At 39.3% G+C, this 22,264-nt stretch overlaps 1 long non-coding RNA gene across 2 annotated transcripts in view; it reads left to right on the forward strand.

Annotated features, from left to right (window-relative positions):
• LOC107838522 (uncharacterized) overlaps positions 1–22,264 on the forward strand; it is a 28,514-nt gene that overhangs the window by 2,021 nt on the left and 4,229 nt on the right. Inside the window, exons 3-4 of one of the 2 annotated variants that reach the window (XR_001664609.1) lie at positions 13,174–13,348; positions 13,881–14,183. This is a non-coding gene — a long non-coding RNA (uncharacterized LOC107838522). Of the gene's footprint in view, positions 1–13,173; positions 13,349–13,880; positions 14,184–22,264 lie in introns of those variants that run through there. The other variant, XR_001664608.1, reaches the window with a different exon arrangement.

The following is a 22,264-nucleotide window of genomic DNA, read 5'->3' on the forward strand; positions in this document are numbered from 1 at the left end:
CCAGCTGCAGGGTTCTGGACCAGCAGGGTTCTGGACCAGCAGGGTTCTGGACCAGCTGCAGGGTTCTGGACCAGCAGGGTTCTGGACCAGCTGCAGGGTTCTGGACCAGCAGGGTTCTGGACCAGCAGCAGGGTTCTGGACCAGCAGCAGGGTTCTGGACCAGCAGGGTTCTGGACCAGCAGGGTTCTGGACCAGCAGGGTTCTGGACCAGCAGCAGGGTTCTGGACCAGCAGGGTTCTGGACCAGCAGGGTTCTGGAGCAGCAGCAGGGTTCTGGACCAGCAGGGTTCTGGACCAGCAGGGTTCTGGGTCGTTGGTCTGTCAGTCTGACCTGCTGACTCTGGTCGGAGACTTTAGTCCTCTGGTCCTGAAATGTTCTGCAGCTGATAGCAGAACCACTGTGGAACCGGCTTCATGTGGCTCTGAGGTCAGAGGTCATCCTGATCTCTAGCTCCTGGGTGTAATAACTGAAGCTGTGCATTGACTCTAGATCTATAGCTCTAGATCGCTCCTCTGTAGGTCCTAAAATAATAACTTCAGTTTTGTTTCTGTTGAACTGGAGAAAGTTTTGTCACATCCACACATTGATCTGTTCTGATGTTCCTGTTCAGTGGTCGGATGGGTTCAAAGGTCACCCGGTGACATCGTATTGCAGAGCTGTGTATCATCTCTGTAGTCATGGTAACTAATCTTCCTGTTATAATCTGAGCTAATATCTAATATAAATGTTAAGTAGTAAAGGATCCAGGATTGAACCTAAAGGTACAACAGGTTTGACTTGCGTAATGAATCAAAGAGATCCCTGTTGTTTGGGTCAGATTTTAATCATGCCAGGCCAACGTTAATATGACATAAACTGTTGATCCTCTGGTGAACCAAATCACCGCTGCGGTTTACAGATGATGGATGGATGGTTTCCATTCTACCAGCACGGTAAGAAGATAAACCGTGTGACGAAGCTTTAGTGTCGTCACTTTTACAATCTTTTTATCGTCCTTCACTGTTGGCCTTCAGTCGGCCTTCGACTGTTTGCCTGCAGACTTTCAGCATCTTAACGGCAGAATAATCAGGATTTCTACATGAAATCATTTCCAGGACATGAAAGACAGAGAAGATGTGATCTTTGCTCTCTCCTCCGCCTCACCTTTGAGGTCTCTGCGTGTTGGAGAAATCAGTGCAGTGATATCACAAATGCGATTAATGTTGCATTGATGTGAGAACGCAGCGGTGCCGGTGCAGTGGACTGTGAAGGCATGCAGCCGAGTGTGGCTGTGCGTTAATGCTGCTTGGTCCTGAATAAGTAAATGAGAACGCTCCAAGCAGATAAGCACTGAGAAGTTTCAGCGGCGGACGACTTTAAAAAGTTTTTTCTCTCACACGTCTCCTTAAATTAATGATCTGCCGGCGTCACTCGCTCTCTTGTGGTCACTTATGGCTGCATTAGCGACTTGCATCCTCTAATGTAAAACTTTCACTGCCGTCATTAATGGATAAAAGTTGCTGTGTGTTGCTGGAGGATCTGATGTTTGGCTTCACACAGCACTGATGCAGGACTTGAATTATTTAAATCCTTTGTAAAATAACCATCTGTATTGTAATTTAATTGCACATTTCTGACCTCCTGAGTTTTGCCTCAGACTGAAATAGCATTGCATCATCACTGATTCTCACTGCTTTGCTGTTTAATTTGTTTTTCTGGTGTGGAAAAAAAGTATTTTGAATATATGTGCACACATTTTACACTCCACTGCAGAAAGCAACGATGGCTTATTAGGGCCACTGTACGTAGACAAAAAGGAGTAAATTTATGCCAAAAAAAGCAAACCACAATTTTGAGATTAATTTCAGAAATTTTCTAAAAAAAAATAAAAAAATAAGGTTATTTCTGAGCTGCGAAAGTTGAAAATTAGCTAGAGGAAAGGTCAGAATATTTGAGATTCTCTAGAAAGTTTGAGAAAAAACTCAGAAATTGTCCAAAATGTGAAATTTTCTGACTTCAGAAATTCAGAAATGTTCAAGTTTTTTCTAGATTTTTCTGAGATTAATCTAAAAAATTTTGAATTTGTTTTTCCTAGGAAATTTTTGACTTTTCAAACTCAGAAATGTCGAACTGTTTCCTAGACAATTTCAAAATGTCTGAGTTTTTTTGTTTTAAAACACAGTAATTTCAGTCAAGCATCCATTCATTCCCATTTATAATAGTTACCCAGTTAGTGAATTAAGTTCAGTTTATTATTTTGTCAGTGAGAGTCAGTGGGCCGAGTTCACACACCTGCGGGACGCCAGTTCTTACTGGAGCGTTCTGTTGGTGTCCTTCCTAATTTAACTGGGATCTCAGGTTGATCCAGTTAAAGGAGCAACTTTTCCCCCAGTGATTGAATCAACTGTAAAAGTTTTTATCTTTTAGGGGGAAATGCAGAAAATTCAACACCTTCCAGAGATTTAAGGTTCAAAATCCCTTTGACTTGATGGTTAAATTAATTCCAGTCGACATTCTGCTGGTATTAAAATTTAGACAGTTGTGATAAATAAAAGTGAATGTTCAGTCGACATTAAACATGATGAGTTTTTACCCTGTGAAGCAGACAGTTTGTGTGAAATTCTGCTGCTGCTGCTGCTGAGATGCTTTCATAAATGAGACGACCTTCACTTTGTCTGAGACTTGTCCTTTAATTTTCTGCTTCCTTTGAATGAATCTGAGCGTTAGAAGACAGATTCCATCAGCCGAGGCCACCAGGCCCGTTTCTGCTGGTCGTCCTGAGCCACGTCTTTATAAATACCTGAAAATGTTTGTCAAGGTGCAAAAAGAAAATCTGCTGCAGCTGAGGATTTACAAAAACAATAGTTTTAAAATCCATGTTAGACTAAAAGTAATTTAAATAATGTAATAAATTTGTTGGTATCTTTCCAATGCTACAATTTTCATCCATTGATTCTTTGAAAGACTCGACTAACTGTTCAATTCACTGCATTATATGTTGACGGGATGGATATACTTTGCTGAACATCTTTTTCTTTGTCTGTTTCGGCCCTGGGCCTTGTGGGCCTGGGTCAGGTCTTGTCTGTCTTTGTGTCCGGTGCTGCTGATTTGTTCATTTGGAGCGCAGAGTACTTGAACCTGGCTGTCTCCGTCTTCTGGGTCGCCCTCAGCGTCCTCTCTGCCGCTTGATGCTTATGATGTTTGGTTGCCAGGCCTCAGCTCCCCTCCTTTTGCACTTTTGAGTTTGTCTTTGTTTTGGCACCTCAGCACTTCCATATGCATTCATACAACACATTTGCATTACACCACTGGTACCGATATTCACAATCCATTGTTGTTTTTGTTAATAAATATTTATTTGTATGCACTTTAACCACGGCATGGCCTCACGTTTTTATGACCTGGAGCCAGTCGTAACAGTCTTTAAATGTTTTTATGAAGTAAACCTACCGTAGTCTTAAAAAATGTTTGAATTTTTAAGCTTTTTGTATAACTTGTCTTGCGAAAAGATTATCATTCGATTATTAAAAACTTTTCAGATTCTCTCATATAAAACCACAAACTAACATATTATTGGGATTTTGTGTGACAGATACAAAATGACCAAGAAAGAAAATTTTTAAATTATTTTTAAACAAAAATCTGAAAAGTGTGGCATGCATTTGAACTGGTTCTGTGTTAAAAATCCACCATTCTCTTTACACCCTGGTCCCAGTGGGGTCGGGAGGTTCTGCTGCCTCTCCAGCCAACGTGTCAGTGCGAGGCGGGTCACCTGGACGGGTCGCCAGTCTGTTAAAAATCTGGTGTTAAAAATCCAAACAGCTAAAAATCTTCTGGGGTATTTCTGCACCAGCTTTGCATTAAATATTCAGCAGTCAGTTAGATTGCATCAAATGTCATATGTTACATACCAGCTAAATGTTTGGGAAATAAAACGATATTCATGATTCATAAAAACTAAATAAAAATAGCTTTTTATACAACTTGGCTGAAATGTTTAATTCAAATATGAGTTCAAACTGAATCCAGAAATGTTTCCAAATCATACAAATAAATCTGCTGAAGCTTTAGTTGTCACCTTTTCAGTTATGGCTAAAAATAAACAAAAACATTAAAAGTAAATGGAAAAAGCATCAGAATCTTAGAAGAAACTAAATTATTACGTAACATTCTGTCTCCAGAGATGTAGATATAAAATAAATGAAGGATTGATCAGGACTTTTTCACAGTTCAGGATGTCACTTTGTAAACCTTCGTATCACACAGTCTGGATAATTAAGGTGTTTAACACTCTGAACGCTTTAATTTCCTGCAATTATTATGAATTATGTTAATTAATTTGAACTTGCTGACAGAAAACTCTGCAGTTTAGGTTTTGATTTGATGGTGTTTGCACTCGATCCTGTAAGGAAAACGTGGATGTCCATGTTGTGGTGCAGCTTTGTTTTCATGCTCTGTGTTGGTGACGTATCGCCGTGTCTTTGGATCAAAGCTGGGGGTCCGTCCCGTCTCCGTCCCGTCTCCGTCCCGTCTCCGTCCTCCAGCTGTCTCTCAGACAGCGTAATCCCTCTCATGTCTCCAAGAGGAGCTGAATCCATTAGAGCCCATTGTGCTGCTCCTGAAGAGCGGGCCTCACACTGATCCCTGCGTCACTTTGTTGATGTTACAGAACCGTTATTTCATATTTGGTCTGTGCCTGATCTTATTTTAATGAGCTGCTTTTCCCCATAATTGCAGATGATTAAAACAAGCAGCGCAGAAGTTGGCACTAATTGAGCCATAAATACATTAACGCTCTCATATTGCCTCAGATCCCACATGTTCAGGGTTTTAATGATGGTGGAGAATTAAAGGTGAATATATTTAAAACTAATTTCATTAAATATACCACTCGGAGCCCCTCCTTTCGCTTGGATAAACACTGCAGCCTGTCTGAATGTCTGCAGAATCGATCTCAGGATTGTCCGCTAATCATTTGCATAAACGGCTTTAATTTGGGGTTTTAATTATTTATTTGCACCAAAATTTATTTTTAAAAACAAGCTCTGAGTTTTAAATCTATTTATGTTCTCTAATGGACACAGAGCAAAAATTACACATACAGCTCAGATATAAACGTGCACCTGCACTGATATTTGGATTAATGCCCAAAGTGGCACCACGACCTCATGCCGTTGGTCTGCTAATCCGCTAATAGCAGAGCTAGTTTTCAGTTTAGCTCTTCAGCGTCTTTGCTAACTTTGAAAATATTTAGCGGACTTAGTGTCTCCTAAATTACTTTAACAATATAAAGTCTAATTTAATTCATAGTTGTTTAGATGTTTTCTAAACTTTCAGTTGAATAAAGTTCAACATCTGCAGTTTTGGTTAAGAGTTCTTCAAGTTTATATTCATGCTCTTACTTTGAAGGGGTGTAGACTGTTTATACACATTCTCCACGTGACGCAGCAGCAAATGACATTTAACCTGTACCCAGAATGCATTGCTGTACTGTAAACAGTTTACAATCTACTGCTGTCCTGCCTGCTTTATGACCGAAGTCCTACTGTGATCAGTTAGACTAACTAGGCTCCATCAACATGGTTGAATTTAGCGTTTTAGCATTAGCTGCTGCTACATACCATATTGGTGTAGGGTTACAGTTTATGATTAGCAGTTAGCAGTTAGCCCACCACTTCTGTCCATCAACAAGCTTCTGCCTGGTCGTTTGACCACTTTTCTTGTCAAACGTCCAGAAACATTTTTTAATCTCATAAAAACCAACGAGGCTGCAGTTTACTGCTAACTCTCCATGGGTATTTACATTTTATCTACATTTTTTTTATTACATCAGTGATTCTCCTGACATTACCTTGCATATTTTGTTGCAATATTAACATAAAAGCCCTGTGAAGGGAAAGCAAGGCAGAGGAGGACAGGACGTTGGAAAGCAGAGGCTGCAGGCGTTTCTGCCCCTCATTCAAGCATATGCAGATGGATTCAGCGTTAAAACACTCAAACGGACGCCAAGCACAGAAAGCAAAGGTGGATTAATGGAGGCTGCATCCACTCTGAAGCCGCTTCCCTATTTTTCATGCACAAAAGTGAACAGTGCATTTCAATTTACCTTAATTTACAACGGCGGCTGGTGGTGTTAATATAATGGACCTTCAGATTAGCCCAGGTAGGAAGAAGTACTTTTTCGACCACTCGTCCTTGACTTGGCTCCATCCCACCTAATTATTTATAACCAGGCTGCAGATATAGTCTGCTCAAGAAATGGCTCCTTGCTCCAGCTGTTTCGGTGTTGGTGTTTATCTCCCTCAACATCTACCAGCAAATTGACTTTTATAGACACAAGTGTTATCAAATCTCCACCTCATTTTATGTCCAAATTGGGATGAAAGCTCCAATTCAAACCTCTGCAAAGGTTTAATGATCCAAAAATCCAACTTGTTTCTATGTGGACTGAGTTTTTATTTATTTTACCCAATATTTTTAATCTAAAATGTTAAAAATTATATTTCATAAATTAAAGTGGACTGTGGGGCAGTTGGTAGAGCTGTTGCCTTGCAGCAAGAAGGTTCTGGGTTCGATTCCCAGCCCGGGTCTTTCTGCATGGAGTCTGCATGTTCTCCTTGTGCATGGTGGGTTCTCTCTGGGTACTCCGGCTTCCTACCACAGTCCAAAAAAAACATGACTGTCTCTAAACTGTCCCTAGGTGTGTTTGTCTCTGTGCTGCCCTGCGACAGACTGGCGACCGTTAGCTGGAGAGGCACCAGCACCTCCCGACCCACTAGGGACAAGGGATGGATGGAAAATGGACCGTAGTTCCCTGTGGCCTAATTTGACTGAGCATGCTAATTTATTACTGTAATTTTATATTAGTGCTAATCTGAGCCACAGATCATTGAGAAAAAACATAAAAAAAAGTTATTTTAAAAACATTTTCTATCACAAAAACAAAATAAGTCTAGGATTGAAGTAAATTATTACATAGAAGCTAATGCTAATGTTAGCATGCTAATATTGGCATCAGTGTTTTTAAAAAGCTAATTTCTGTAATTTATGTTGGTCTGATATACAGATTTCCAAAACAATTTAAAAAATGTGGATGTACTCAATTGAATTGAAACGTGAGGATAAACAGGCTAAAGTTTCGATATGAAGCAAGATGTAAATGCTAACATGCTAACGTGAGCAAAGGGCTGGTGGCTATTAATAAGGCCAGTCAGCTAAAGAGGCTTTTATTTTATGTATTTCTGGACTTAAAGTTACATTATAGTGTCCACAAACCATTTTAAGCTGAAGAGATGAAACAGGTTAAAAATTTTAAACATTTGTAAACCTAGAACATCATTTTTGAACAGTTTTTTTTCTCACTCACATTCTGCTCAGTAGAAATGTTGCTGTGTCAGATTCAGGTCTGAGACGTGGAGTCTGGGCAGAGGATATTACCTTTATGTCTGTTTTCACACATCGGTCCCGGCTGTCAGCCCTCCTGAGCGCAGCTCCAACTATAACGCCACCTCCGGCGTGTTGACAGTCCTGTTGACTTTCTCTCCCTTGTGGCTTTGATTGCTTTGACAGCAGAGATAAATGATGATGTTCTCTCTTTTTGACTCAAACTGCCTCAGAAAATCTTCAATAATATATTTTTGGCAAAATAATGTTGGAGTCTGGTCCTTTTTTAATGATATTGACTGTGGATAAGTCATCTATAATTACCATCTGTTGTGAATACTTTGTTTAAATAACACCTTTATGAGTGGCTGTAGTTTTTCTCACATTAAAGTTTAGTGATCGCAGAAATCTGTTTGCCAAATTTGTGGAAATATAAACTAACCCATCTTTCAGTTCTACGGATTCACATTTCAGGATGATAGTTTTCTAAATTTGACCAATCAAACTTGATGGGCGGGATCAGAGGAAACCCTGACGTCTGATTGGCTGCTTCCAACAGCAATTAAAGACAATTTCTCAGTTTGCTGCGACTCGGAGGTCAAAATCTTAATTGATAGTACGGAATAACGTTCTTCAAAGATCATATGTAGCAACATTTTCAATTCAAAAACCCTTTTGACGTTAAATTATTTAATAATTAGACATATGAGCCCAACTGCAAAGATATTTATGGTTTTTAAAAGGTTATTCAGGTTATTATGTGGAGGAAAAAGTTATTCTAGCATTCATGGAAGGTCTTTAGAAATTTGGACTGTGCACGCTGACATTAGCGTTAGCTATGTTTAGCATTGAGATGCTACTTTAGACTTAAATAGCTTCACTGCTAGGCTAACTCCTTTTAGCACAACTTGAACAATAGTTCTTCCAGCATCCAATCAGATCGTTTAGCAGCAGAAATTAACCCGCAGAGGGCCGAGAGAAGCGACTTTATCCATCGCTGTTGTTAGCGGATGTCAGTTGTGCGTCGGATTTACAGGCGTACCAGAAACACAACACAAAGGTTCCAGCTTGTTACTTTTGTATCTAAAAAGAAAAATATTGATTAATTGCATTAAAATCTAATCAAAATTGGTCCTTAATAAAGCATTTCTCATCTGAACAAACTAAATGCTTGGGTTGACTTTTTTTTATGTCAATTATATGCTTTTCCATAATCTAATAATTTAAGTCTGAACACAGAAGTTCACACTGAATTAATGGAAAATATTTTAATCTAGAAAGAAATAAGAAGGTCGAAAAATAAATGGAGAGAAACTTTAGACGCCCAGATAAAGTTTTAAAATCCAAATTCATATTTCAGTACATGGAAACACTTTTCCATGTATTTCCAGACTGCAGCAACCCTGAAGCAATCAGTTTGGACTGAGTAGGTTATCTATGAGTTTAAAGTAAATTGATATATTGATTGATTGAGCTGCGGACAGTCGGCGTATTGATCGCTGGTAGAGAAACTTCACATTTATCCACTTGTGTAGCAGCTTTAATTAGGTTAGTCATGCTCTGCTGTGCGAGGCCGTTTACCGCCCTCATGGGGCCGAGCATTAACAGCCCCGCTCTCCACACTGGCTAATTTGTTTTCATTACAATCAGTGGAAAACACTGTCAAAGCTAATCTTCTGTGTCGAGCACGCAGCCGCGCGGTTTGCTGACCCCAGGATTTTCTCTGCTGTGGGTGGCAGCGCAGAGCCGCGCCTAAATATTCATCCCCAAATGTGACAAAGTCATCGGAAAGAGATCTGACGCAGCGTTTACGCTGCTGGACGCTCATTACTCAGGAGAGGTCCAGGCTTTCCTCAGCAGACTCCTGCAAATCAGTCAGATTTGTGTCCGCAGGCAGAGCTCTTGGCTTTCTGCTGAAAGTCCTGAGTTTGTACATCTTACCGGACTTCCTGACTCATCCTGCTGCTGGGATATTTAGGTTGGATCAGTGTCAGCTTCCAGGCTCAGGAAGGTAAAGTGGCGTGCCGTCAATCTGTTTGCAGTATGAAAAGAGCAAATGTATGACAACAACGTGTCAGGCGTGATTATTTATCTAGTTAATGTCAGTACACATCTGGAATATTCCCTAAAGATGTTTCCAGAGGTGAAGTTTTTCCTCTCACAAATGAACACCGACAATAAGGGAGCCTCACTGCAGGGCTTCACAGAAAGCAAAGATCAGGAAGCCAGTGGGGGAAATGGATATTTTTATATGGAGCATGTTTGTGTTTTGTTTTAGTCCACTTTAATCCAACTCCAGTTCGATTGATGAGTAACCAAACTCTGATCCAGATTAAAAGAGCGAACTCTGGTCCTATAAACCTCTGTCTCTGTTTGGTTGAAGTGAATTCTGCTGCGGTTTGAATGTGAACGCCATCCGGACCGGAGACTGCTCCAAAAGCAGGAAGTGGACTACAGCGCAGGGCATTCTGGGTAAACACAACAACAAACCTCTATCGCTAGCAGGAGAAATGGTTCGTGGTCTTCTACCAAAAACCAAAGAGAAATCTTCCAACCATTAACATCTGACGCCGCTTCATTTTGTTTCCATTTGGTGAAGAAGGAAGTTGCGCTCAGATTCTTCTGCAGAGGTTTTTGTGTCTTTTCCTGTGCAGCGCCCCCACAGGCCAGGAGGGGAACAGGTTGCACTAACGTTTGGCTGGTTTGACGCAGAGCAGAGACAAAGAGCTGGAGACGGAACAAATTTGGTTCTCAATTCAACCGAGTCTGTCAGGTTTGAAAACATCCTAAAATATATATTTGTGTTGTTTTCATTGTTGCCTTGTTTATTTAATTGAATTGTACAGCATTTTAATCAATGTCTGTTGTTTTTATGTGCCATATAAATACATTGACAAATACATGAGATCTCCTCTAAAACATTTATAATTGTCTATTTTAATAAGTCAAACACCAAATATACTTTAACATCTGTTAATGCACAGAGGAAAAACTGCCTTACTGCAGAAGCTAACACACTTCCTCATTTCCACTTTGGATGTTCAGCCAATCGGCAGCAAACAAAAAGACTGAAATCTGTTCTTCTGTCCATGTTCATAAAATGTTTCTCTTCTTAAGTTCTTACCAAATAGAAAGACGATAAAAGGTAAAAAAAATAATTATTTTAAAATAAAAGCATGAGCTTATTGTAACAGACCTGTAATTAAACTGATTCTTATGTCTTATAGTCTATCGCTGCCTGATTGAGGATAATTTTACAAGCTGTGATATTTCTGATTAGAATTAGATTAGAGGAGCATCAGAATTAATTTATCATCGTTTCTAATCAGACGAAAACAATCAGGGTTTAACTTTTATCTTGTATGCAGATAAATATTCAAGTTCCTGAAGTTTGTTTTCTGTAGATTATTTCATTCCCTAAATGATTTTATTTTATTTTCTTTATAGACATGTTGATTGATTCTGATTTATTTTCTTCTCCTTCCTTGGATTGTTTACATCATTTTCTCTGGTTTTCAGCAAACATTTGTCTCCTGCAGGAAATTAGGTCCTGTGCTGCATTTTAGCTTTTCTAGTTCCTCGTGAGATTTCTCTTTTTTATGAAATGTTTGCTTCTTCAGCCGAAGGGAAGCCACCACAGCCGACAGGTTTGCTTTTAAAACATGAGGAGGAAAATGTGAAGCCTTGTGGAGGGTCAGGATGTCGGAGCAGTTAAGCTGCCATTTCCTCTGAATTACTTCAAATCTTTCTCTGAACCGTAAATTTTACTAGACTTTACTTCCTACAAGGGTAATCTTACTGTTTATTTTGCATGATATTGGAATGAAACTGCCTAAATTACAACATTCACAGATAAATTTGAAATGTATATTTTTATTAAATTGGACTGTGCAGAATCTCACTGTTTGTACTGTTTCCTTGTAGCTTTGGTTGTGAAAATGTGCAACATTTTCTTTCAATATTTTAAATATTTCTCTTATGACATTGTCTATTCCTATTCATTTAATCTTACAGATTTTACAGTTATGTTGCTCTAATTCATGTTTTTTTACCTGGAAATAACTAATTTTGTGTTTTAACTGTGGAGCATCAGTTTAATCTTCGATAAGTAGTGTCGTGGATTATGGAGAAAAGTAGCAGATAAACATTTTTAAATCTAAAGTATAACGTAATTTCTTTGCACAGGTGACTCCTTATACTTCATTGCTTGGATTGAGCTCTAATGCACCCAGTATTTTATGTTCTGATTTTGCCCCTACAGTATATTATCCTTTTTTTGTATAATTTTACTCTTTCATCTTTATGTGAACCTACATGCCTTCATTACCTGAAACTTTCTGCTGCTACACTTCAGTTTTCAGACTGTGGGACAATAAAGTGTATTTTTATTCCCTTCTAACTTGGAAACGTTTTAAAATGGTGAAGAAATATGAAATATGAGCATCTAGTTTCTGTAAAATGTGTGAAAATAAATTTAAAGACGTATAAATATAAATTACCAAATATCCTCTCTGCAGATGAACATAAAACGTTCACTACCTTTAATAAGTGGGAACTTCATGTCTGTGTCCTGTTTCATTACTGATGATTTTTCTCTGCGGTATTTTCAGTGTGAGCTGTGATGGAAAGCCTGTCGGCCGTTTGAAGCTCCGGCACTATAAAGAAAACATAATGGGATATCTATGATAGCTTATGGGTTAGCTTTCAATACTTGTGTTCTGCTTTGAAGACTGATGACATGCTTTTGAAAGTAATTGTGTTTCCAGGCCTGATTTCAGCCCCAATCTTCACCGCCGGGCCTTTGATGTTGCTTAATGTGGAAACTTAACAGGGGGGAAGGTTGTTAGACACGAGGAAAACTCTTATTGTTATGCACATCCAGGTGGACTTACAGCGTCTGGAAAAACTTTCACTTTTTGCCACATTGAAAAGACAAACTTTAATATGTCTTTCTGTATTGAGTCACATAAAGCCACATGGGGTGCGTTCACACTGCAGCCTGAAGTGACTCAATTCCGATTTTTTTGCCGGGGCAGTTCACACTGCCAGTAAATGCGACCTGTATGCGTTCTGCAGTGTGAACGGGCAAATGACCTGAAAGTGTCCCGCATGTGCAGTAGAGGGCGCCATAGCGTCAGCGTTCTCAGTGTTCTGCCAACTGCCATGAAAAGAAGAAGTGCTCAGTGTTTGCGGAAGTAAACATGGAGGCTAACGGAGGAGCTTAGCTTACATATTTGAAGTTGTTATCCAACCGGAGCAGCAAATTAACAACTTAAACTTAATCCTCATATAGTCCGTAATGGTTGTTGTTTTTCTTCCCGCTTGCGCGTATCAGGACGCAGGATAGTGAGATTTGTTGAGAATCAGTGACGTTCAGTTCGGATGAAAGCGACCTGGACGTTAGGTCGCATTTGAATCGGATACGAATCGGATATGGGTCAGATTCGAAAAAGAATCCGACCTGTGCTGTTCACACTGCCATGAAAAGATCGGATACAGGTCGCATTGCATCAAAAAAAATCGGAATCGGGTCACTTCAGGCTGCAGTGTGAACGCACCCATGAAGTCACATAACAAACATTTAGTAGATGATGCTTTGGTCAAATCAGACTAAACCTGAACATTTTTTGGAATAAAAACAAAAGGTTATGTGAACAGACGAGGGCTACATTCCCTGATGCTCAATTCTTGTTTTATATTCTTTTAAATTCTTTTTGTCTTTTTTAGACAAAATATGATTTTTGTTTGTTTTTGTTTTTCTGCATGTTCGTTCCGTTCGACCCGCAACCACACGGCGACCCGCATGCGCAGAAGAAGAACGCTTACGTCACTCAGCAGCGCTCTGTTTACGGAAGTAGCAATGGCCGCCGCCGTCTGTGGATGGATTTTAAAGTTGTTGAGCGCGGAAAGCATCGTCACCAGATCAGAACAAGACGAAGGAAGCTGATGAAAGGAAACACGTTTGTGAAGTCTGTTTGGATCAGAGGTGAGTAACCAAACATTTTAGAAGAAGCGCTGTTTTGAGTAAAAGTAAAAAGTAGCGTCCCAAGAAATTACTCAAGTAAGATTAAAACGTATTTGGTAAAAAGGCGACTGAAGCACTAACTGATCAAAATTTAATAATTGGTGTTTATATAATATATATAAAGTTCACAACATTTTAACAAAAACTGCAGGTGTGTGTCTGGTAAATTTTTGGTTAAAACAAAATTATTCATTTAGTGAATTCATATGGAGAGAATCCAGAAAAACTCTACAAATAAGAGTAGCGATACGTAATACACAATTACTCAAGCAAAAGTAAAAAGTGCTGCACTATTCCTAAAAGTCTTTTTCCCCCCAAAGAGTTACTCGAGTAAATGTAACTATTCCTGCCCAGCTCTGGTTTGGATGGCGAGTCGGGGTCAGGATATTGAGATAAAATGTTCTTACCTGTCACAGATTTCTTTGATAATTTCATAATAATCATTTTCAGTCTGTCTACGTCCAGATTTACCATCTGGCTTCTTCTGTTGCAGAATTATGATACATGTCTCACATCAATGATGTAAAAAAAAAACTGGATAAAATGTGAGGTGTCCATTTAGACTGCAGATGCTTTGATTCGGTTCCACATGTGGCAGAGATCGGATTGTTTCTGGATGAGAAGTTTGGCTTTGGGTCGTACTGACTGCCATGAATGTCGGATACGTGTCGCATTTGGCTGCTGCCTGTATCCAACCCTGTAATACTTAGTACAGGCAGTTTTATGTTGCTCCAGCTGATGCAAAGAAATTCAGCTTCCTTGACAGAAAAATATTAAAGAATGATGAATCCTTCTACATCAACTTCAGGAATAAAAGCTTTATTTTTAAAAAATTAAGTAAAAATCTGAATATTTTTGGCTTTTAAGGTGAAGTTTAGGCACCAAAACAACAGACTGAAATAAAACAATGCAGACATGAAATTCAAATCTATCTCTCAAAAGTTGCATCCAAGCAAAACAGATCAAACTTTGACACGTGTTCAGAGAAAAGCAGGATATCAATAATTTAAAGTGACTGTAGCTGAAAAACCATCCAAACAAGGCTGATCTGCAGCTGGACCCATCAGTCATCATAAAAAGATGATGCTCCGTGTCCGTCTGCGACCGGCTCTTTCAGGAACTCTCTCTGGATTTCAGCAGCGCTATCCGAAATCTTTCCACCTCTTATCCTCCAACAGATTCCACTCGTATCGGAGATCATGTCGCAGATTAAAAATTAATGTTGCTCCAGAGCTGGATGGATTTCTCTCTGACTCTCAGGCTCTTTGCTTCACTCGGCCTGCAGAATACTTTTATATTTTTTATTTAAAGCAGGTAAGAAATGCAGGTTTTTTAAGTATTGCAAACCAAACATGAACAGAAGAAAGTCAGAGAGGCTTCAGAGGAGCAGCTGGATGGGAGAGGAATTAAAGGGGATCCATTATGCAAAATTAACCTTTTGCAATTTTCCTACATCCATTTGGGTTTCTACAGCTTCTAAGAACAATCAAAGTGCTTAAAAAACACTCAAGCTTTTATCTGGTGACTGGAAAATTAGTCATTTCAAAAAAATTCAGATTGAGTCATTCTATGGGCAACACGAGTCAGCGTTTATACTAAATAAATGTAACTATTAAATAATTAAAGTGAGAAAAAAAGTTGGGATTTTTAACTGATGCATTTGATGAAGTTAAGAGTTTAACCATTTATAAATTAAACATTAAATAATTTAAGTAAAAGAATTTATATTTGTAAAATAAATATCTCTATGATTAATATCAATAAGTAAACATTTTAAATATTATTAAACAATTTGAAATGCTGCACTTTAAAAACTTTAGTTATTTTGTTCATTTGACTCTATTGAAGCACTTTTGTGGGTTATGATTTGCAGCGTTTTGCTAATTTTTATTTACTTTGCAGTTTGAGTAAAAGTTATGTTAATAATTATTTATTCATTTATCTTTTTCTTGGGTCGTTTTGTGGTTTTTACCTGCTTCCAGACCAAATGTAAGAGGAAATCTCCTGACACTCTGATAAACAGATAAATGAAGATGACTGCTCGGTCTTTTGTGAAAAACTGTTTTGATTAATTTATATTTTTTCAATTTGGAGAATTTGACAATGTTTCTGTACCTGTTTTGTTTCCTGTCAGTTTACTGAATAACATATAACTCATTTAGTTAATAAAGTGGTGCAATAACAATATTTATTGTGTCATTTGAGGTTTTGTGGATAATTCTGTCTGTCAAAGAGAGGAAACGTTGCTGTAGCTGCTTTGTTTCGCTGCAGCGGCCGGCGTTACGCGGCGTTTCCTGGTGTTTGGAGTCTGATTGTTGTTCAGATCAGAGGAATCTCCCTATGAATTCATGGTTTCTGCTCAGATCAGCAGCTCTTCTCTTTCTGCCTGTTTTTATTCTGGCTTCAGCAGAAACACGTGATGATGATCGGGCGTTTTCATCACATCTGACCTTTCGCAGTTCTTGCACTTTGCAGCTTCCTCCTCCAGCTTTCGACCTCAGCCTGAACTTTAGAGAGAGAGTGTTTTTTTTTTTGTTTTTTTTAACATGATAATGGATTTTTGGGTTTAAGAGTTGGCAGCAGGAAGAGGAATCTTCAGTTTTTGTTCACAGTTTGGGTGAAAATTGATTTAACCTTAGAAATGTTCCTCTTCTTTCGCGACTCTTAGGAAGATGGGAGACAGGAAGTGTGATGAACAGGAAGCAGGAGGTGGAAGATGCATCAAATTATCACCTTAATTATCATCATGTATAAAAGCAGAGGTGGGTAGAGCAACCAAAAAGTAAGAGTAGCACTACTTTAACATGTGTACTCAAGTTAAAGTAAAAAGTTACTGTCCAAGAGTAAAAATCTGTTTTAATATTTAAATATAATGTCACTAAAGAGACAAAAATATAAACAGAAAAAAATAATTAGAAAATAACAGATTCAGGCAGCATTTTTCCAAAGCATAAAAAAACCAATTGAACTAATACTTCCAGTCAGTAATGAAGGTTAGACCAGGGTGAAGTACCTCCAGTCCCAACTGGCTGAGCAGGAAGAAAAACAAACCTCTGACTTTAGCTCGACGCGTCTGCAGCTCAGGCATTGTTTGCTCTTTCTTCACTCAGTGAAGTTAAAATGGAAAAAGATTTGGATCAGTGGAAAAAATAATTCTGACTTTAATCTCAGAATTCAGACTTTTTGTCTCTGAATTCTCTGAAGTAAAAATAAAAAGTACAGCGTAGTAAAACTACGGAACTCATTAAAGTATTTGGTTTTACAAAAAGTGTCTCTTGTAAATGTAACTAGTTCCTGCAAGTTAAATGTTGGAAGAACTTCATGCGTTGCTGGTTTGTTGCTCGTTCCTTCCCTCCTGCAGCAACCTGCAGCAACCTGCAGCCTCTGCAGCAACCTGCAGCCTCTGCAGCAACCTGCAGCCTCTGCAGCAACCTGCAGCCTCTGCAGCAACCTGCAGCTCCGGCCGTCCAGCCTTCCTGTTGGTTATCATTTTATTTCCAGCGCTCGTGATTTCCCATCTGCAGGACCTGGCCGGGTCCCAACTTGGCTTGGAAGCCCGGTTCTGTCTGCAGCGTTAAGAAAAAGGTCAGAGACGGGCTAATTGGAGCGCTGCTATTTTCAGTTCTGGCAACGGTTGCTGGTTCTGGCCTCTGATCATGAGTTGGACCTGATGACAGAGGGTCAGCGGTCAGTGGGGGGAAGCCATCACTGTTTATAGAAAGCCTGAACCCTGTAGAGACGGATCAGAACCTGCTGCTGCTGCACGGCCAGAACATGGAAAACATGATTTAGAAACGCAAATGTTGGACTTTTAGAGGTTTATGTGGACTGGACCGGTGAATAATAAATGATTAGCTTGAGGGGCTAAAATTTAACTAACAAGCCAAATATTTAGCTTCAAATTATTTAGCTAACTAAAATGTAGCTTTAAACTAAATATTTAAGTTAAGACTAAATATGTAGCTGTTCATACTAAATATTTAGTTAGAAACCTAAATAGTTAGCTAACTAAAATTTTAGTTGAAAACTAAATAGGCTAAGGCTAAATATTTATTTAGCTAGAAATATTTAGCTAGATATTTAGCTGTTCAAGCTAAACATTTATCTTGAACAGCTAAATAAGAAATTTAAAGAGGAGCAGCAAAAGCAAAAGAGGTTGATTAGCAGAGCTTGCTAACAATTGATGGTGTTATCCTGTGTAGTAATAATAATTTCTCTGTTGGCCGAATGTTGATCTGTTAGCGAGTCAAACAGCAGCCGTCTTCAGTCAGAGGTTTCCTCAGATTTGTTGCAGGACTGACTGCTACCCTCAGCTTCATCATCCCCAGTGACTCTTTGAAGATACATGGATGATATGCAATAACATTTAATTATTCTTTATTTCATTGTTTCAACTTAAATAATACAAAAAAGATGAAAAGATCAAAACAGAGCTGCTCATAAATGTAAATGGACAAACAGGAGCTTGTTTTTGAATAATGCTTTTACTTTCTATGTTCTGGACTGAGCAGTAAAGGTCAGGAACACACAGAGGCAGCAGTTTTTAAAAACCCCGTCCCACTCGAGGTCGTGCTTTTATCACCTCCCCAAACCGCTGCGAGACCTGGAGGCTCGTAAACATCCCAGAATGACATTTCTCTGCAGCCTGTGGAGATCTTTGAGGTATTTCTGAGGCACCAGGGGAGGCGAAGCCGCCGCTAACCAGAAACAATCACCTCTAAGCATTTTCAGGCCACAGCTGTTGCCATTTTTAACGTTCAGAGTGATTATGACTGTCAGCTGCACATGGGACCCTAATTAGACGTGACTTCAGGAAATAAAAACTAATTTTAACTGGGGTGATTTCCAGCATCTACAGCTGATTCCTGACCTTTTCGTTTTACCTTCTCGGCGGTGCGAAGGAGTCAAGGTTTCTGGGTCTGATCCATAAAGTCACAGTTCGTTCTGACAGCCATTGTCAGAATAATCTAAGCGTGATTGATGCTTCGCCGCCCGGTGATTCGCCATCCTGTATCACCTCTTTCTCCTTCAGCTGATGTGTTTGTATAATGTGCTCTCTGGTCGTAGTAATAAGTGGAAAAGGACATAAAGGAGCCGAGGGAAGGAAATTGGATGAAGGAAAAGCTTTTTGTATCTCTCCACTCTTTAACCTCAGTTTTTCTCTCGTTCTGACTCACATTCATGCAGTAGCCGTGTCCTCTGCCAGCTGACCACTGGAATATTCTTAGAAATAAACTTCATATCCACCTTTTTATTTGCAGTCTTTAGTCATCTTTCAGGAATCTCTGCAGGTGGTTCAGACTCCAGGCTGTGTTGAAGTATCTGCAACGGTCAGCAGCTCAAATGACCCTGGAGACTAATCACTAGCGTTAGCTTTGGGGAAGCTAGTGACTAGCATGGCAGGGATGGTCACTAACTGTCTGCATGTCAACCCGTCTAATGTTTATCGCTTAAAAACAGTGTATGCCTACATTTCTTCTTGGTAAATGTTCTTTAAAGAAACAAGAATGAGTCTAATAAGGCGATGACCAACCTGGGCATGCTAGTTGGTAGCATTTCCAATGCTAACCCCACCCTATCCAAGGCTAATGTCAGCCTGTCTAGTGCTAATGTCACCATATTCAAGGGTAACATCAGTCCATCAAGTGCTAATTGTAACCTATCCAACACTAACAGCCTATCCAAATGTAGCTTAGAAGCTGAAAGATGCTGGAGTAGGGGATATGATCCCTGCCCGTTATAATGGAAGAGTTACTTTAAGCTTCCTGTTCTCACATTGGCTTTGAATAGACTGGTGTTAGCATGAGAACATGCTAACTGGGAACATGCTAACTGGCATATGGCCACACAGAGACTTACAGAGGAGCAGCAGGAGCAAATGAGGTGGATTAGCAGAGCTGATGGTGTCATCCAGGACATGTTCCTGAAGAACATCGTCTCTGGATATTGAGCTAATAGCAAGTCATGCTGCAACAACTAATGCCAAGGCTAATGCTAGCCTGTTCAAGGCTAATGCTAGCCTGTTCAAGGCTAACAGCAGTCTGTCTGTGCTAGTGGACAGCAGAGGAAGGTGACCAGCTAAAGCATGCTAGTCACTATTAGCCTCTCCAAAGCTAGCTTCAATGAGTCTCCTTCTCATAATGCGCTCAGTTACATCTGTCTGCCTGTCATTAATGATGTCAGCAGCTAGCTTTCTCTGTCTAAAAAAGTGATGGTTGATAATTACATGCATGAGGACATATTAATTAGTAGTTAGCCATACTTTCTGAATTTCTTTCAAAGGTTTTCTCTGTACTTTTCAGTAATTTCCTGTTCTGTCATTCTCACAGTAACATTAAATTGTGCTGTCTGAACAATTAAGAAGCAAGAACAGAGGAAGTAAAGGAAGTATTATCTAAAAAAAAATCTACAATATCTGAAAGTCAAATCCCTGACAGAAAACCTGAAAGATTTACAGCAACCAGCACCTTTTTTTGGGGAAAATAATATATATTTTAGCCAAAGAAATGGGAACAAAGTGTATCTGTGAGAAGCTTCTTGTAAGAACTTCGAGTTCCAGTTCCAAACTGGTTCTTCACTAATTTGTCTCGACACACACCACTGGTTTATCGTCCTTTAGCGTCTGGGTGACACTCACCAGAGTTGAGGAAAAAAGCGACTGGAAGAATAAAGTTTCATCAGATTAGAAGGAGAAGCGCTTCTTCGTGTTTTTGAGATGTTGTTTCTGTCATATCAGCGTCATGCAGCGTGTCAGGGATGCAGAAAAGCAGAATTCAGTTATAAATATCTCCACCCTGACATGTCGACAGCCCCGGCAGCTGCTGCTTCTTCACATGAACCTCTCTGACTTCACATGATGCTGATGGTTTTTATTCTCATAGTTTGTCTCTGAATAGAAACCAGATTTAAGCCAGAACAGAATCTCACCGAAATGATGCAGAATCCAGTCTGAGAACAAAACGTTGGAGTGATGAAGAGCAGCTGACTCCGTCATGTTATCACGCCATCAGACATTTTGATTCAAATGTAGCATTTATACCGCAAATTCACCCAGGATTATTTACATTTCAGTTTAATACGACGCAGAATGAGGGCCATTGCAGATAGGATTAGAAATAATTAAAAAGCTCAGAAATGTTGTAATCCTGAAAGTCAAAAATTTGCTAGAAATTTTTTTTTTTAGATTAATCTCAGAAACTTTCTGGACAAAAAACTCTGAAATTTTGAATTTTCAAAATTCCAAAAATTTCAACTTTTGAAAACTCAGAAAAAGTGCAAAAGTTGAAAATCTTTGACTTTTGAAACTTTGTATTTTCAAGAAACTTTCTAAGATTAATCTAGACATTTCTGAGTATGAGAACTTTCTTTGTAGAAAATTTTGTAGAAGAATTTCTAGAACAGTTTTTCCTAATCAATGTTGTTTTTTCTGGAACATTTTTTAGGTTAATTAAAAAAAAAATTGTAGCAAATGTTCAACTTTTCAAACTCAGAAATTTCTAAGATTTTTGCAGAAAGTTTCTGAGACTAAAAATGTCAGTGTCTTCGCTCCTTCATTCGGCCGCAGCCGGTCACAGATTTGGTGAAATCTTCTGATTGCTAATATTCCTGAGGCTCTTTAACGACGGCGCACGTTTCCTGGGAGATGGCGGCTGAAGGAAAAACACGGATTCCCTTTAAAATCAGTTCTGCTCCTCCAGTTCAACCAGAACGAATAAAATTCTAGTTATTTTTATGAAAATGCCAAAGACTCGTCTTCATAGCAACCAGACCTCAGTGAAAAGCAGGATTTGTGCTGGAATGTGTTGATGTGCGCAGCCTGCAGCACGGCTCCTGTTAGTGTAGCGCAGCCCCTTCACAGCGATGAAGACGGGAAAATAACTGGATGAAGATGAATGATTCAGCACCTCCAGTTCTGCTCTGCTGCTTCCAGCTCTCCTGCCTTCACCTTTTAAAAAACCTGATGTAAAGTAAAAACCCAGCAAATATCGTCTGTTTGTGGCTAATGAGAGCAGCTCCTGCTTTAAAAGAAACCTTGTTTTGCTTCTTCTCTGTCAGAATAAAATAAAAATGGATCTTTATCTGCTAAAAATAAAACGTTGGGTAACACGGCTGCGGTCGTCTTTGTTACAGTTTTCTAAGCATGTTTATCCTGATGGGAACCATAAAGGGCTGTAAGTCAGTGGTTGTCCAGGACCTGGGAGAGGAGGCGAAATTAGAAGTTAAATAATTTATGGAGGAGCGAAGCAGGAAAGGGCTGATGCTGCAGGCGCTGATCAGCTGCAGCGCTCCATCTTTCATCTCAGGAATGAAATGTTGGGATGTTTGCAGCGACTGCTTACATGTTTCTGGGTTTAAGGAGTCTGGATCCGCTGACTGGAAGAAAAACCCAAACTGACCTTTTATTCAGTCCCAGAGGAGAGAAACAAAAACCTCATTTAGATTTAGATTTAGTCGATCAGAACCTTTTAACTCTGAAGGAAATCCAGCCCAACGGGTGAAAGGTCAGGGTGAAAGCTGAACATCTCACTTTCAGCCAAAGCCAGATTTGTAGCCCAAATGGACCGCCTTCCAGTCCGTCTCATTTCATGTCTGCAGAGACAGAAATCCCACCAGGGTTCAGGCAAAATGCAAACTTTCTCATTAATTCATAGGAATTCAGCACATATGTAAAAGGTCATTCTATTTCTAGCACATTTTCAGCAACAAGGCAACACAAAGTGATTTACAGGATTTAAAAGGAAATGCAAACAAAATATCAAACCAAAGGAAAGAGCAAAATAAGAAAAAGCTAATAATGTTGATCCAAAGTAAATAAACTAGATGCTCCTGTTCAGGGCTGGTAGATCAGTTAGAATCCTCTGGTCTGATTCCTGTTCA

Source organism: Poecilia formosa, unplaced genomic scaffold (genome assembly GCF_000485575.1).
Source record: "Poecilia formosa unplaced genomic scaffold, Poecilia_formosa-5.1.2 Scaffold272, whole genome shotgun sequence".
Taxonomy (NCBI): Eukaryota; Metazoa; Chordata; class Actinopteri; order Cyprinodontiformes; family Poeciliidae; genus Poecilia; species Poecilia formosa.